Source organism: Palaemon carinicauda, chromosome 27 (assembly GCF_036898095.1).
Source record: "Palaemon carinicauda isolate YSFRI2023 chromosome 27, ASM3689809v2, whole genome shotgun sequence".
Taxonomy (NCBI): Eukaryota; Metazoa; Arthropoda; class Malacostraca; order Decapoda; family Palaemonidae; genus Palaemon; species Palaemon carinicauda.
In genome coordinates, this window is record NC_090751.1 from 23386295 (window position 1) to 23403667 (window position 17373).

The following is a 17373-nucleotide window of genomic DNA, read 5'->3' on the forward strand; positions in this document are numbered from 1 at the left end:
TAGCGCTTGTACCCGTAAGCAAACCCTACTGATATCTTATCTTCACAATATTTTTCATTCCTATCACGCAGCTAATAGTTTCTGTCAACTCAGCTTGTGTACCATCATGGTGTGCCCAGGTGCCATCCCCAGGTGGAGGGCACGCGGTTCGCCACGAGATCCCGAGAGCTTACTGATAACTCATTACAGGTAACTTTCAAGGTCATGGTCAGGCTGCAGTAAAGATGATATACGGTGACGGGGTGTGGGAAGGGGTGGAGGGCGGTGGTTGTTGGCAGTCATGGAGGAACTTGAACGACCCCTTGTTGGTATGTGGTCCTCATTGCCTGAACCCCCCTGCCTGCCTGCCTCTCTCTCTCTCTCTCTCTCTCTCTCTCTCTCTCTCTCTCTCTCTCTCTCTCTCTCTCTCTCTCTCTCTCTCTCTCTCTCAGTATTTCCGTGACTCACTTCTGTACTGATTCACTGTCTTAACTTCGTTTCCTACTCTCTCTCTCTCTCTCTCTCTCTCTCTCTCTCTCTCTCTCTCTCTGGTTTTTCCTACCCCAACATTGCGCCATTTTGCTCTGATGCGTCAGGGATCGAATTCTGGGATATGTTTTAATGTTCTTCAAATTAATTCCGTTTTTCAAAAATTTTAGGCTTCTGCTATAGATCGTTTATTTAAATATCTGTTCTTTATTCTGTATTGTTTTTTATCGCTTTGCTATTTCAAGTTCTCTATCATTCTTAAGCCAAAATTCTCAATACAAGGAAGGCCGACGACATATCTCATAGTTGGTGTGAGACTGTAGATCCAAAACAGGCTCCTTACATCTTTCACAACCCGGAAAAAACGAAGTGCGTCTTTGATGGCGTAATCCAACTTAATCTAAACCAACTACTAGATCTTCGTGTTTCTGTTGGTATTATTATTATTATTATTAGCCAAAGTACAACCCTAGTTGGAAAAACAAGATGCTATAGGCCGAAGGGCTCCAACAAGGAAAAATAGCCCAGTGAGCAAAGGAAATAAGGAAATAAACAATCTATATGAGAATAATTAACAATAAAATATTTTAAAAACAGTAACAACATAAAAAAATATATGACATATATAACTTATAAAAAAGACTTATGTCAGCCTGTTCAACATAAAAACATTTGCTGCAAGTTTGAACTTTTGAAGTTCTGCCGATTAAACTACCCGATTAGGATTGTCATAGCTGGAATAAAATTTCTAGAGTACTTTGTAGTATTGAGCCTCATGATGGGGAAGGCCTGACTATTAAAATTAACTTTAAATCATTTCCAGGTCATTACAACAGTTGAATTATGATATATAAAATAACAGTGAGCATCCTGTAGCAGTATTGATTCTTAATAATGATCTGCAAGTTGTCCTTTTCCAACAGGTGGTTGTACCCCACTTTACTTTGCTACGTTTGATTTCTTTTCCAGGCTCTGACGTCCAACTCTACCCAACTATAGCCCATTTCTTTTAGCGATGCATATTTGCACCAACTCGCAGTGGTGCCCTTTTAGCTCGGAAAAATTTCCGGATCGCTGATTGGTTGGACAAGATAATTCTAACCAATCAGCGATCAGGAAACTTTTCCGAGCTAAAAGGGCACCGCTGCGAGTCGGTGCAAATATGCATCGCTAAAAGAAATGGACTATAGTTGTAATACACTACCCAAAATCAAACCTAATAAAATAATGGGTTTGATAACTATGTTGGAAAAGGGTTTGCAAAATAGCCAAATAGACAACTGTTTTTTTTTTTCAACTACATCCCAGGATTATAACTTTAATAGAAGCCGGTGAAAACCTTTTTAAAACCAAATTCTATTTTGTCAGAAAGTAGTATTATAGAGTTAGTAACCAGAAACAAAAAAAAGATATTGAAATAAACTAACTATTTTTCCTAAATATGTATGTTTTTTTTTTTTTTTTTTTTTTTTTTTTTTTTCATTATTCTCGTTCGTGCGACGGATTGTGTTTGTTTGCGAATAGTTATATTGTTCATTCGTGGATCTAATTTCAAGCGACGAACATGTAGGTGTTCAGTTACCTCTCCTGTTGTTCCAAGTTAAGAGCTGTGGTCCATGGGAGCATGCAAGCAAACAGCTTTTATTTTTTGCAACTTCATGCTTAATATATGCAAATTTAATATGGTATAATGCAGTGCACAGTGTATAAACAGTATACTGTGTATATATATATATATATATATATATATATATATATATATATATATATATATATATATATACATATATATGTATATAAATTGTTATGCATGTTTAAATGTATATATATATATATATATATATATATATATATATATATATATGTGTGTGTGTATACTGTATATATATATATGTTACATCCAATTCGATCCTTATATATATATATATATATATATATATATATATATATATATATATATATATGTATATAAATTTTTATGCATGTTTAAATGTATATATATATATATATATATATATATATATATATATATATATATATATATATATATATATATATGTATGTATACTGTATATATATGTTACATCCAATTCGATCCTTTATTGAGTAAGGCTTCAGAAGTGTTAGCCTTACGGATGTTCAGTGAGCTTATATATGTGTTTGATGTTTGTCTGTGTGTATATATATATATATATATATATATATATATATATATATATATATATATATATATATATATATATATATATATATATATATATATATATATATATATACATACTTTTGCCTGCACATATCCTTATGGGTGAACTTGACGCAAATACACAAATATATAAAGTTTCGACCGGGAAGTGTGTACGTGAAAGAAGAGGTACACATATGAATGAATGTGTGGGAGTAAAAGTAAGCGAAAATTGTCACTCTACGAATAGATTCCATCTCTTTAGCATAATCCTGCATCGTTTCAGATTCAATAGGCTGCGCCTGTAAATAGTAAAACGAGACTTGAATATTTGCTCCAAGAATAGATCTTGGCGAATATTATACGAAGTGGTGCATTCGTGGTGGTGTCTATGAGTATAATTCAATTTGGGATTCATACTGTTTGATCGCTTGCATATATATATATATATATATATATATATATATATATATATATATATATATATATATATATATATATATATATATATATACATATATATATATATATATATATATATATATATATATATATATATATATGTATGTATATATATATATATACATACATACATATATATATATATATATATATATATATATATATATATATATGTGTGTGTGTGTGTGTGTGTGTGTGTGTGTGTGTGTGTGTATGCTTGTGTGTGTGTATAGATGAATTCGATAGTTTGTTCGCCTACTGATTGACACTTAATAATCTGTAATATTCTTGGAGTTTTTTGGCTACGTGAGGAAGTTTTTCTTTCTTTCATCTTAATACCTATTGAAAAATCTTTTGTAGTTTATTTTATTCAGTCTGTGCATGCACTGTGTTCCTAAATCAAGTTAATTTTCTTTACATCCTCTGTTTGTAACAAATAATATATATTTAACGTTGTTGGTGTATCCGAGTTCTTTTTATCTATTCTTAGTTTTTCATGGAGTTCATACTTTGCTTGGCAGTGTGTTTAAAGACAATCTATCCACTGTAGAAAACTCTACTAAATATTATCTTCCGTATAATTGTGTATGAGTTGAGGCCTATTTCCTCCAGTGAGGAGACCAAACAACATCTCGACACACCGAAAAACAAAGCATTCAGTAAAGTTATTTTATAATTTTTCTAAAATATGCCCATAAATAAATTGGACCGTCTTTTAAAAATTCCTGTCGGATTATATTCCAGACGCTTCACTTCACGAGACAACGTATTTACTTCAGTTCCCCATCTGGATTTATTGCGTGTTATTCTTCTTGCATGACATTAGCTCTGATTATCTGTTGTCGTTCTAGGAAATCAAACACCCTTAGGTGATAAGTGTTCTCGGTGTTTTATTTGACCTCTATACCTGGGTCTTTTTTTTTTACTTCTTGTTGTCCAACCTCATTATCTGAAATGTCCCTGCCTGGCATTCTGCTGGACGGGAGTTGTGTCTTGTTCACCATCCTTTTGAGCCAAGTATGGGGTCTTGGGGGTAGCAGCTTATTAAGTCTACCCGATGAGTAATCAGCAGTTACTGCCTGGTCCTCCCTGGGCATGACATGGATGGAGAGAGGGGATTGGACACTGATCATATGGTTATATGGTTAGTCTCAAGGGCATTGTTCTGTCCCTTGTCACTGCCATTCATGAGCAATCTTTAAACTGCATTTATTTAAAATTTGCACTTCAGAACTTAAATACTTCTTAGGGCCTTATGGCCTAAGTTCCATACATTTATCCAACCGTCTAAAGCATCAGATTCCCCAGATACAAATGAATTTGGTTCTTTTTTTCTGAAGGAATGTAGAATGAGCTAGTTTCGTTACATTGATGTCAGTTACAAGACAAACTACTGTGCTGAAACTCATTCTCGTTTTTCATTGTTTTAATTTATGCATATTTCTTTGTTGAACTTTGCTCCTAGATATATAATACATTTTCTCTTACAGTTTCTCTTTTTTTTGTTATTAAAGGGTAATCATTATTTTCTTGATAATTACACTGCTAGACAATACGAAAAATATGCTTCACAACAAAGTTCACTTACCTTTGATGATTTTCTCATACAGAAACTTGTCTGTATTTAGACTGTTTATTTATAAATTATGCATGAGTACGATCTCCGTATAACATTTCAATTGCCTAACAAAAAACAATCTAAACTTTATGCAGTATTTGCTTCTGTACTGGTATGAAAAATTCCCATACATGTATGGAAACAGACGGAAGATAAGGTCATGCACTTTTTTTTATCAGATATCTTCAAACTAACAAAGATACCCATTGTTTTTAATTGTGGTGCCGGTGTTTATTTTCATGAATTTTAAAGGCATTCGAACTCTCTCTCTCTCTCTCTCTCTCTCTCTCTCTCTCTCTCTCTCTCTCTCTCTCTCTCTCGTTTATATATATATATATATATATATATATATATATATATATATATATATATATATATATATATATATATATATATATATATATGTATGTATAAAGAATTATATCCCATGTTATCGGACGTGGTTGAAAATTGATTAGTTGAATCAAAATCACTTGTCTCTATCATCATTTTCTGCCTTAATATTATTCCCTGTCTTTCGACCTCTCTAACTCCCCTTCTCCCTTCCCCCTCCTCCCTCCTCAGGTTCGCCTCCCTACGTCCGCCTCATACCAATTGAGTCTTTGCTCCTGCTTTGGTCACGTGTCCGAAAGTGGTTGTCAGTGTGATAGCGATAAAAAGGGAGGGCAAAGTCTGTTCGAATCTTCGTTGTCATGGGCGCAGGCGCACTTGTAATTAAGATGATGACAAGCGAAATTCATTTACACTATTTATATTTCCTTCAGAGTAAATAAAGAAAAGAAATTAACTATAATATTTGACTCAGTTTTAGTCTGACGCAACGGGTCAGAGGATATTTCTGATTCTCTACAGGAAATAGTTAATAATGCTTTAGTGGTTCAGAGTTGATAATTTTATAATTACATAAGTTGGGCCAAATGGCAGCTGTATAACCACCGAAATCCCGTAATGCTCCGATACGCGTTTCCGTTGATGGTAGACTCTATGATATCAAGTTTATTTTATTAATCATAACTATGAAATGAAAAGAGATTTAATTTCTTTATTGTTTAAACGCCAGGATAATTTGCTTTGCGTGACATTACAATACTAGAATTAAAATCAAGGAAGTATCGCCGGTCACAGTAGCAGATCGAGTCCGTCTTGTCTCGATTCTCGAACAACATGAAAAAAAATGAGGAAATCCGTCAGACCAAAGTCCCCTGGTTTTGTATTCGTGGCTGTATTTGTTCGTCCGTATCGTCTGTTGAGAGATACTGTGGCAAGGCCAAGGTCAAACGAGACGTCCAATGTTATCTTTCTCTCCTACGTAACAGTAACAGCACCATATCCGCTCCGAGCCCCATGCTTTGGAAATTCCCCAGCCGGCAACATAGCCAACATTTTAACGTGATGAAATCAACCTCAGGATAATTATTGTTTGTATGTTTGCGGTTAGGACTGACCGGCGTTGTTTGTTTATCATCGTATTTTTTTATGTGATGAGTGTACGAGAAATGACAGTGTTGCAACTACTAGTGTCAACAAAACTGTAATTGTTGACAACAGAATTTTTGCATTACACTGATACAGAACGTGTTGAAATATATAGTTTATATATGACATATCTGTTTTGACGTTGTTACTGTTTGTTGTATGATTTATTGTTAATTTGTTCTCATCCTTTATTTATTTCCTTATTCCCTTTCCTCACTGGGCTGTATTTCCCTGTTGGAGCCCTTGGGCTTATAGCATCTTGCTTTTCCAACTAGGGTTGTAGCTTGGCTAGTAATAATAATAATAATAATAATAATAATAATAATGTGTATGCTGTCGGTCGTGATTAAATGCGGTTTTATGTTTATGTAATAATGTATTTTTTTTTCTTAAACTACCTCTACTGCTGTATTTTTAAAGAACAACTACTGCTGCTATACTTTATAGAGTATTTTATACAATTTATATCTCTTATTGTTACCCATAATCCAACCTGCAACCCTAGTTGAAAAGTAATGATGTGGCTTGATAGCATACATGCCATAACTAATTTTTATGCGTCTTCTTTTATGCGTTGTGGATTTTCAAGTCATTTTATGGTTTCTTGCATACGCCATTATTAATACCCTCATGCTATTTTTAGCTGCTATTAACACTATACCTCATGCTATTCGCTACTATTAACATTATACCTCATACTATTTTTCACTACTATTAACACTATACCTCATACTATTTTCGCTACTAATTTCACTAAACCTCATACTATTTTTCGCTACTATTAACACTACCTCATGCTATTTTTCACTACTATTAACTACCCCATGCTATTTTTCACTACTATTAACGACCCCATGCTATTTTTCACTACTATTAACTCTATACCTCATACTATTTTTTCACAAGATGAAAAATCACATACAAGGTGTTGATAACCTAACCTAACCTAACCTAAGTTACAACAGGGATAATATAGACATTAATAGTATTTGTAAATAATGTTTTAATTCAAGTTATCCCAATTTTATTCTTCATTTTTCTTTCTGTGACCCACCACAACCGTTTAACTACCTGGTACATAATTCACTACACAGGATTGTTTTCCAATTAGTTTTCCACTCGCTTGAGATCAATCTTAGGTCTCTCACATGTGGAGGTGAATTCTTTAGTCACTAATGAAAAAATTTATCGTTCATTAATCCATAATCAGTAGTCAAACAATCGTATAAATGTGAATTTAGTATTTATTAATGTTTAAGTTTCTTACATTAATAACTTTTTTGGAAAAGATTCTTCCTTTGAAATAAGTTAGCTTTGCATGGAAACTCTAAAGACACAATCAAATATTCTAATAATCGTAATTATCCTCAATTAGTTTTTTTTCTGAAACTTATGACAATGAATTATATTTCTTAGTTCTCAAATACTTGACTTGATTTTTCCAATTTTTTTTTATCAACTTTTTAACTTTTAAGTTTTAAGTGATTACCCTTGATTTTATCGGTAAGGCTCTTGAAGACTTTCTATGATGATTGAAACTTATTTGAAAAGTTTATCCGTCATAAAAGCCATTCATAAACTTTTATAAGTGTATCTTGAGGTTTTTTTTTTTTTTTTTTTTTTTTTTTTTTTTTTTTTTTTTTTTTTTTTTTTTTTTCCAAGGAATTTTATGAGCGTTTAGGGTGTAATTTTAACTTAGCTTTCTAGACTCGAATTTAATATTTGTCAACGTGAACATCATTTTATGCATTGATTTATTATTCATCGATTTGCTATGTCATTCTTTCTGTGTTTTTATCGCTTCGGTTCTGTGGGTCTTTAATCCTTGTCGTCATAAATGTTTGCTGTTGATAATAATAATAATAATAATAATAATAATAATAATAATAATAATAATAATAATAATAGTAATAATAATAATAATAATAATAATTATTATTATTATTATTATTATTATTATTATTATTATTATTATTATTATTTCTGTTATCTTTGACATTGTCATTACCTGTAATATTATCTGCACATGGTTATCCCGATGATGTTACATTTGACCCCAATCTCAATTAAACCGTTCATCCCCCCATAAAAAGATAAATAAAAAGATCATATGATCATTTGCCAAAAACACTTGAGGGTGACTAACAGCTTAATAATTAGAAGAGTTAGTAGAAGAGTAATCCCCATTAAGTAATATTTCCTCTTGTGACAGTTTGCTTTGTCGGTTCCATCATTATTACCTGCCGTAGGGCACTGACCTCCTGACCTTCAGGTGCAGCAGGACGAGGCTTCTCGGTCGTTGACCCCCCACCCCCACATCCCCACCATCACAGGCAAAATTATATTCCTAGTTTGACGCCTTTTCCTAATTGGAGTAAACGGTTGTGTGACCTGTTTGTGGGGCTTAAATTTGAATAAGAATAATAATGGTAATCGGAATTGTTATGATATAGAAAGAATTGTAATAACGATTTTGAGAATAATAATAATAATAATAATAATAATAATAATAATAATAATAATAATAATAATAATAATAATAATAATAATAATAATAATAATAATAATAATATAATAATAATAATAATAATAATGCAATGATTAGAAGGAAAATAAGAGCAGGAAGGTTTTGTTAAATTATTTTAGGCATTAGATTTACAAAAAAAAAAATGGTTTGAATATGTTTAGATAGATACTCTCGTACTTATTGTTCACAGTTAACAATAATATGTATCATAATTATTAGTAGTTATTTTGTTCACCATTTAAAGATATCTATATAAATGCCAGTCATGTTTACGTTAATCTATTACTCTAATGAGAAGTCTTTAATAGTGAATCGTCAAACATTTATGTATCCAATTATTTACTGATAATGTCAAAAAGAAAAAGACAACGATATTGCCTCAAGTTGTTTACACTTCTTTGCAGACATTTTTTTTTCTTATAATGTTGGTGGATTTGGTTATATATATATTCCTTTTCTCTACTTAGCAAAAATACTGTATGTTGAAGTCGGACATTGGTGTAAACTAATTGACCAGTACAACGTCTCTCTCTCTCTCTCTCTCTCTCTCTCTCTCTCTCTCTCTCTCTCTTAGAGGCATCAGATTTCTTTTTAATAGGAAATATTCCTTCGTCATTATTTCCTAAATGTTGAAATATTTATTTTTTCATTTATATTTTGATATATATATATATTTATATATATACTGTATATATAAATATGTATATATATATATATATATATATATATATATATATATATAATTTAGTTGTATATTTCCAGTTGTATATGCATAGCGTTTTACTGTTGTTACCAGCCTAGGATCGAGTTATTGCCATTTTGATGTATTCTAGATACAATGAGACAATCAGTTGATAACAGGATTCATTCAAACAATTTTAAATAAAGTCGTTGTTTAAGACTTATAACCAATGCCTAAGTTACAGTATCTTCATTTAACCTAATACAGATTTGAAATTATCATTAGTATTGTCAACAGGATGTTGTTTTTAAAATACCGGTATAGTTTTTTTTTTTATTATTGATAATATAATCAACAAGAACGTGCTCTGACGTATATATTATAAGCCTGCTGAAATCGTGAATAAATTCAAAATTAAACAGCTCAGACACTATCATGCACACATAATAACAACACATGTATCCTTGTATTTATACGTATGAGTATACGTGCTTGCATGTATAACTTAGAATTCACGACATTTTTTGTCTCCACTCTCACGAGTAGCATCTCTCTCTCTCTCTCTCTCTCTCTCTCTCTCTCTCTCTCTCTCTCTCTCTCTCTCTCTCTCTCTCAACTGTTGCTATGGCGTAGCTTGGAGAAATAACCATATTCTTTCAAGTGGCGTAGAGGACTCTGGACTTCTCTCTCTCTCTCTCTCTCTCTCTCTCTCTCTCTCTCTCTCTCTCTCTCTCTCTCTCTCATAGGCCTATGGAAATCCCCCAAACTGTTTCAGTGTTAGGCACCTGGAGACACCACCACTTAACGATAAAAAAGCAGTCGTTGAAATCGACGTCTGATATCGGAAAGACTCCATTTAAGCGTTAAGGGAAGGTTGTAACATAATAATAAAAGTCATTATTATTTTAGATATCTTGGTCTTTTAGGCCTAAGGAAACTTCCATGGACTCTTGCGTGTTCGGATGTTTGCTTTTTTTGTTATGTGAACGTCCAAGTATGACGTTCAGCTGGTTTTCACAAGGCACCAGAAGAATTGGATGATCCTCGGTTAGATTCCTCCAGTCGTCTCTATCTAGAGCATTTAATTCAATACTTGTCCATTCATCATCTTCTTCTGACGCAGAAGAAGATGATGAATGGAGAAGAATTGAATAAAATGCTCTAGATAGAGACAAGTGGAGAAATCTAACCGAGGCCCTTTGCGTCAATAGACGCAGAAGATGATGGTGATGATGAATGTCCAAGGACTTAAAAATTAATTTTGCCCATTTTTATTCCGTGCCATGGTTGCAAAAATAGTTTTTGGGCCATGAGACAGTCCTCGATATTTTAGTGGAGGTCAAGAGTTGGACAGAATTCGACTGTTTTCGGCGCAGTAATACTTTTTACATATTCAGAGGCCGTGGTTTGATTGTATGCCTAACATCGTTGCGATTTTGACAGACTGTTTAATTAGACAGTATTTTTAACTTTTTGAAGTTAGGCTTTCCAATGGCTACAGCCAGTCTGAAAACAATAGTTATTTTTGTATTGGATATGCTAAAACCGATTACCATTTTTTCATGTACAATAATGATGTAAGTTTTTATTATTATTATTATTATTATTATTATTATTATTATTATTATTATTATTATTATTATTATTATTATTATTACCTCCGTCAAGAAGGTTATATTTTTGAGTCGGTTTATTCATCTATTTATTTATTTATTCATTCATTTACTTATTTATTTGTCTGTGTGTCTGTGGACAGGATTACGTCAAAACTACTCGACGGATTTGACGGAATCCTCACCACATATAGTTCTTGGGTCATGGACGACCCCATTTGATTTTGGAGATGATCCGGATCCGGATACTAGATCCGGATTTTCATTTTTCTCCATTTAAAAGATAACACTAAAACAAATCGACGGAATTTGTCGAAGTTTCCACCACAGATCTTAAGGGCCATGGACTACTTCATTAACCTTTGGCGTAGGTCAGAAGACTCTGATTGCTCTTATTATTATTATTATTATTATTATTATTATTATTATTGTTGTTGTTGTTGTTATTATTAATTATTATTATTATTATCAGTATAATAATTATTATTATTATTATTATAATTATTTTTATTATTATTAATATTTAATTATTTTTATTATCATTATTATTATTATTATTATTATTATTGTAATGATTATTATTATTATTATTATTATTATTGTTGTTGTTGTTGTTGATGTTGTTGTCGTTGTTATTATTACTATCATAATAATAAAAATCATTATTATTATTATTATTAGTAGTAGTAGTAGTAGTAGTAGTAGTAGTAGTAGTAGTATAATTGTTATTATAATTATTAGTATAATTATTATTATTATTTTTTTTTTTTTCGGTGAAGTTCCTTATCAGAAACGGATCGTGGGTTAGTGCCGTTGCCGGATATGCTCCGGATCAATAATCACGCGTCATTCCTTCCCTATGAATGCATTACGTCAGTAGGAGACCGAAAATGCTCTTTCCTTTTGTACTGACCGTCCTTGAGAGAGAGCTCATGGCACACATAATGATCACGTCAAAAAAGGCGCTAATGATCAGGAGAAAGAATATAATACGCTTATTAGACGCCTCGGGGTTTTTTTTATGGGATATTGATTTCTGAGACCCTTGAAGGCATTCCTTATTATGTGTCTCGTGTCTTTCACGGGTTTTCCGACATCTTTGTACTGCTGGAGATCTTTCACGTCATTTCAACACGTTTTCTGTCTTCTTGGAGATGCTTGAGGCGTTCCGTATCTTTATAAAACGTTTTCTGTCAGGTTGGTGAAGCGGGAGACCTTTCGTATCTCGACACAGTTTCAATTTTTTTTTATTGTTGATGTTGCTGCAGATCTTGCGTATCTTTACAATACGTTTTCTGTAATGTTGGTGATGCTTTAAATCTTCCAAAATCCGTACGACAGTTTTTCTGGCATGCTGGTGATGCTGGTTATCTTCCTGCCTTGACAGCACGATTTCTGTCATGTTATTGATACTGGAGAACTTCCTTATACTGTATTTACAGCACAGTATGTGTCATGTTAGATGCAGAAATTGTCCCATATCTTTGCGATGCATTTTTGTCATCATGGTATTGCTGAAGATGTGTTTATATCATGTTTCTGTCATGTTGGTGAGATTGGAAGGCCTACATACCATTACGACATGGTCATTTTTATCTTTTTGATACTGGAGATCTTTTGTATCTTTACGACACAGTTTATGTCATGATGATGATGTTGTGATCTCTACCTATATAAATAGTTTCTGCAATGTTGGTGATGTTGGAGATCTTCCATATTGTTACGTCACGGTATCTGTTATTTTGTTTTTTAATCCTTGAGATTTTCCGTATCTTTACGGTATGGTTTCTGGCATGTTGGAGATTTGTATCTTTATATCAATTCATGCTACGGTGGTGATGCTGATCTTCCGTTTCGTTACAACCGAGTTTCTCTCTCTCTCTCTCTCTCAAGAGACTCTACCCGGACCTACATAATTTTAGGGAAGAGCAAGAACAAGAAAAAATAGAAAAGAAGGATATAGTCTGCAATATGCTGAAAAGAGGGAATTGCAGATTTGGCGAAAGATGCTATTACAAGCATCCAAAGATATGCCATAATTATGAAATATATGGTAAATGTGCGTATTTAGACGGATATGGAGACGAATGCAGAGATCTCCATCCAAAAATATGCAAAAACCTAAAAGAAGGAAAAGGATGCATTTACAACAAAAAATGTCGATATATGCATCCTGCAACCATGAATGAAAGTAAGAAAACTCAGCAAACTGAAAAGAAAAATGAAAGCAAAAAAGAAACAAAAAAAGAAACAAAAAAGCAGGCCGTGTATATACCGCGCTTTGAACCAAGAGCCCCAAGATATGAGGCCTTTCAACCCAAACCGGCACCTTTAGAGCCCAACTACAAAGAATGCATCTATAATGCCAGGGGTTGGTGCAGATATGGGGACAGTTGCAGGTATACACACACAAATAAATATGAAGGCGAAAGAGCAAATATAATAGAAAAGTTGGATTTTTTAATGGCAGAATTCCGGGAAATGAAGAAAAGAACATCATATCAGAACAGGAAGGAAGCATGGGAGAATCCATATTATTACCAATATTAAATAATGGGGATGAAACACAAACCATAATAGTAATGAATGCACAGGGTTTAGTCACGAGTAACTCTAAAAGGAAAATAGAGTTCTTAGAAGAACTAACCCAAATTGAAAAAATAGATATATTAAATATAAGTGAAACATGGTATTCCCAAGAGACTGGCAGTGATGACCAGATAAAGGGTTTCCAAACTTATAGATCAGACAGAAAAAATAGGAATCAAGGGGGAACCGCAATATATGGAAGAGACATAAATCAAGGAAAAGTATGTGAAAAATACAGCAACACAGAATGTGAATTGATTGCGGTAGAATTTGAATTTGAAAAACTAATGAATATTGTAGTTTACAGACCCCCAAACACTAAGGAGTTTGACATAATAATAGAAAAAATAGATGATATATGTAGAAACCATAAAGACTGGAATATACTCCTATCCGGAGATTTTAACTTTCCTTTCGTGGATTGGAAAGAACGGATAGAAGAAAGTGGTTGTATGTATACATATAAAAAAGATAGTAATAGTAGCGCAGAAGATAAGAGGCAATTTGAAAAGCTTCAAGATATGCTATTAGAACATAATATGCAACAAATAAACCACATTCCAACAAGAAAGGAAAATGTCCTAGATCTAGTATTTGTGAATGAGGTGAATTATGTTAAAGAAATAATAGTGTATAACACGGGAATTTCAGACCACAATGTCATAGAATTGATAGTTCATTCCAAAGCAAGTGATCACAGAATTAATAAAAGCACAAAACTTTGGGAAGGATATGGAAAATATAACTTTTACAGTAAGAATATAAAATGGTCAGAAATAAATGAAGAACTGAATAAAGAATGGAAAAATGTATTTATAAGTGATAATATACAGGTAAATACGGATATACTGTACAAAATACTGGAGAAAATTGTTGAAAAATATGTACCGAAAAAAAACAATAAACAAAAGACGTGCATACCAAGAGACAGAAGGATCTTATTTCAGAAAATTAAAAAGTGGAAGAAAAATCTTGCAAAAGAAAAAAATGTGTGGAAAATGAGGGAAATAAAATGTAAGATAGAAAATGCAGAACAAAAGATTATACAGTCGAAAGAAAATGAAAAAAGGGACTTAGAAGAAAGGACACTTCAAAATATAAAAAGAAACCCCAAAGTACTTTACTCCTATGCAAAAAAGATGAATAAAAGGAGAATAGAAATAGGCCCTCTAAGAATTGAAGGACGGCTAACGAATGAAAAAAAGGAAATATGCAACATATTAGCAGAAAAATATAAGAGTGAGTTCACGCCAAGAATTGAGAATGAGAATAATGAAACAGAAATAAGAGAAGAAAATGTTGAATATCTAACGGATATAGATATTAATGAAGCAGATATTGTCACGGCTATAAACGAAATTAAAAATGGATCGGCAGCCGGACCAGATGGAGTTCCAGCGATTTTGTTAAAAAAAACTGCAAACACTATCGCGAAGCCACTTGCAATACTGCTAAGACAGAGTATAGATATGAGCGAGATATATGTTAAACATAAATTAGCTTATATAACCCCTATCTTCAAAAGTGGATCAAGACTAGAGGCAAACAATTATAGACCTGTTAGTCTAACATCACATATTATGAAAGTGTATGAGAGGGTAATAAAAAAGAAAATAATGAACCATTTGGTCAAAAATAATTTGTTTAATATGGGTCAACACGGTTTCGTACCTGGAAAAAGTACACAGACCCAACTGATAGCTCACTATGAAAACATATACAATAATATGATAAATGAAAAAGACACAGATGTGATCTATCTAGATTTTGCAAAAGCCTTTGACAAGGTAGACCATAACATATTGGAGAAAAAAATGAGAAAGCATAATATTGTGGGAAAGATAGGAAAATGGGTAAAAGAATTCCTGCAAAACAGAAAACAGATAGTGGTTGCAAATGACGAGAAATCAGATGAAGCCCAGGTAATATCTGGTGTGCCCCAAGGTACGGTATTAGCTGCACTGCTATTTGTTATTATGATCTCAGACATAGACTGTGATGTTGAAAACTCCGTAGTGAGAAGTTTCGCCGATGACACAAGAATAAGTAGAGAAATTACTTGTGATGAAGATAGGAACTCACTACAAAGAGATCTAAACAAAATATATGAATGGGCGGAGATAAATAGGATGGTATTTAACTCCGATAAATTCGAATCAATAAATTATGGAAACAGAGAAGGAATGGTGTATGCATACAAGGGACCTAATAATGAGACAATCACAAACAAGGAAGCAATTAAAGACCTTGGTGTAATTTTAAATAGGAATATGTTATGCAACGACCAAATAGCAACACTGTTGGCTAAATGTAAAGCAAAAATGGGAATGTTATTCAGACACTTTAAAACAAGTAAAGCTGAACACATGATTATGCTTTACAAAACTTATGTGCGTAGTACACTCGAGTACTGCAATGTGATATGGTACCCACACTACCAAAAGGATATTGCGCAAATAGAGAGTGTACAAAGGTCCTATACTGCTAGAATAGAAGAAGTTAAGGACCTTGATTACTGGGAAAGACTGCAATTTTTAAAACTATACAGTCTAGAAAGGAGAAGAGAACGCTACATGATAATACAAGCATGGAAGCAAATAGAAGGAATTGCTGAAAACATCATGGAGCTTAAAGTATCAGAAAGAGCAAGCCGAGGTAGATTAATAGTACCAAAAAGCATTCCAGGTAAACTGAGAAAGGCGCACAGGACATTAATCCACTACGCACCAGCATCGATAATGCAGCGACTATTTAATGTGCTGCCAGCTCATCTAAGAAACATATCAGGAGTGAGCGTAGATGCGTTTAAAAAACAGCTCGATAAATACCTAAGATGCATCCCAGACCATCCAAGACTGGAAGATGCAAAATACACCGGAAGATGTATTAGCAACTCTCTGGTGGATATACGAGGTGCCTCACACTGAGGGACCTGGGGGAACCCAAACAAAAAATAAGGCAAAAATAAGGTAAGGTAAGGCTCTCTCTCTCTCTCTCTCTCTCTCTCTCTCTCTCTCTCTCTCTCTCTCTCTCTCTCTCTCTCTCTCTCTCTTTTTTTATTATTATTATGGAGATCTTCCTTATCTATCTTTAATGTACGTTCTTGTCACCTTCTTGACGCTGAATATTTCCATATTTTTATGACAATTTCTGTCTTGTTGGTTACGGTGGAGATCGCTCATATCTTCTCAACACAGTTTCTGTCATTTTGCTGATGTTGGCCTTTTGTGGGACGCCTCGATATTTTCCCTATTATTTATATTAGCTCCGTTAAAGATGGCTTATGAGATACTCTGTTTTTTTTTCCTGGAAATTTTCCTTACTTCTTGTATGATACTGTTTCCTTGATCCATCTGGTCATGGAGTATTTCACGTATATTTTCAAAACCGCTTCAACCCTTTTGATGATGCTCCAGGCTTAGGCCTCTCAGTGCGGTGATATTCATTTCAGTGACATTGGAAACCCTTTTTACCTCGATACAATCCGATGCCTAATCATTATCTGAAATGTTTAGCATCGTCTTATAGTATTGATGTGTTCTAACTTCTGTACTTGGTGCATTTGATTACTATCCGCTTATCAAAAAGTCTCGTAACTATTAAATCATTAGCATCGGTTATCAGTATCGGGACCAGAGTCTACAGGGAATCCGTAATGCTTATCCGTTCACCCTTTGTATTACTTAAGCTATGCTCTTATGAATCGGTTATATTTATTCGTGTTGATTATTCCCTTCTCCTTTAATGAAATGAAAC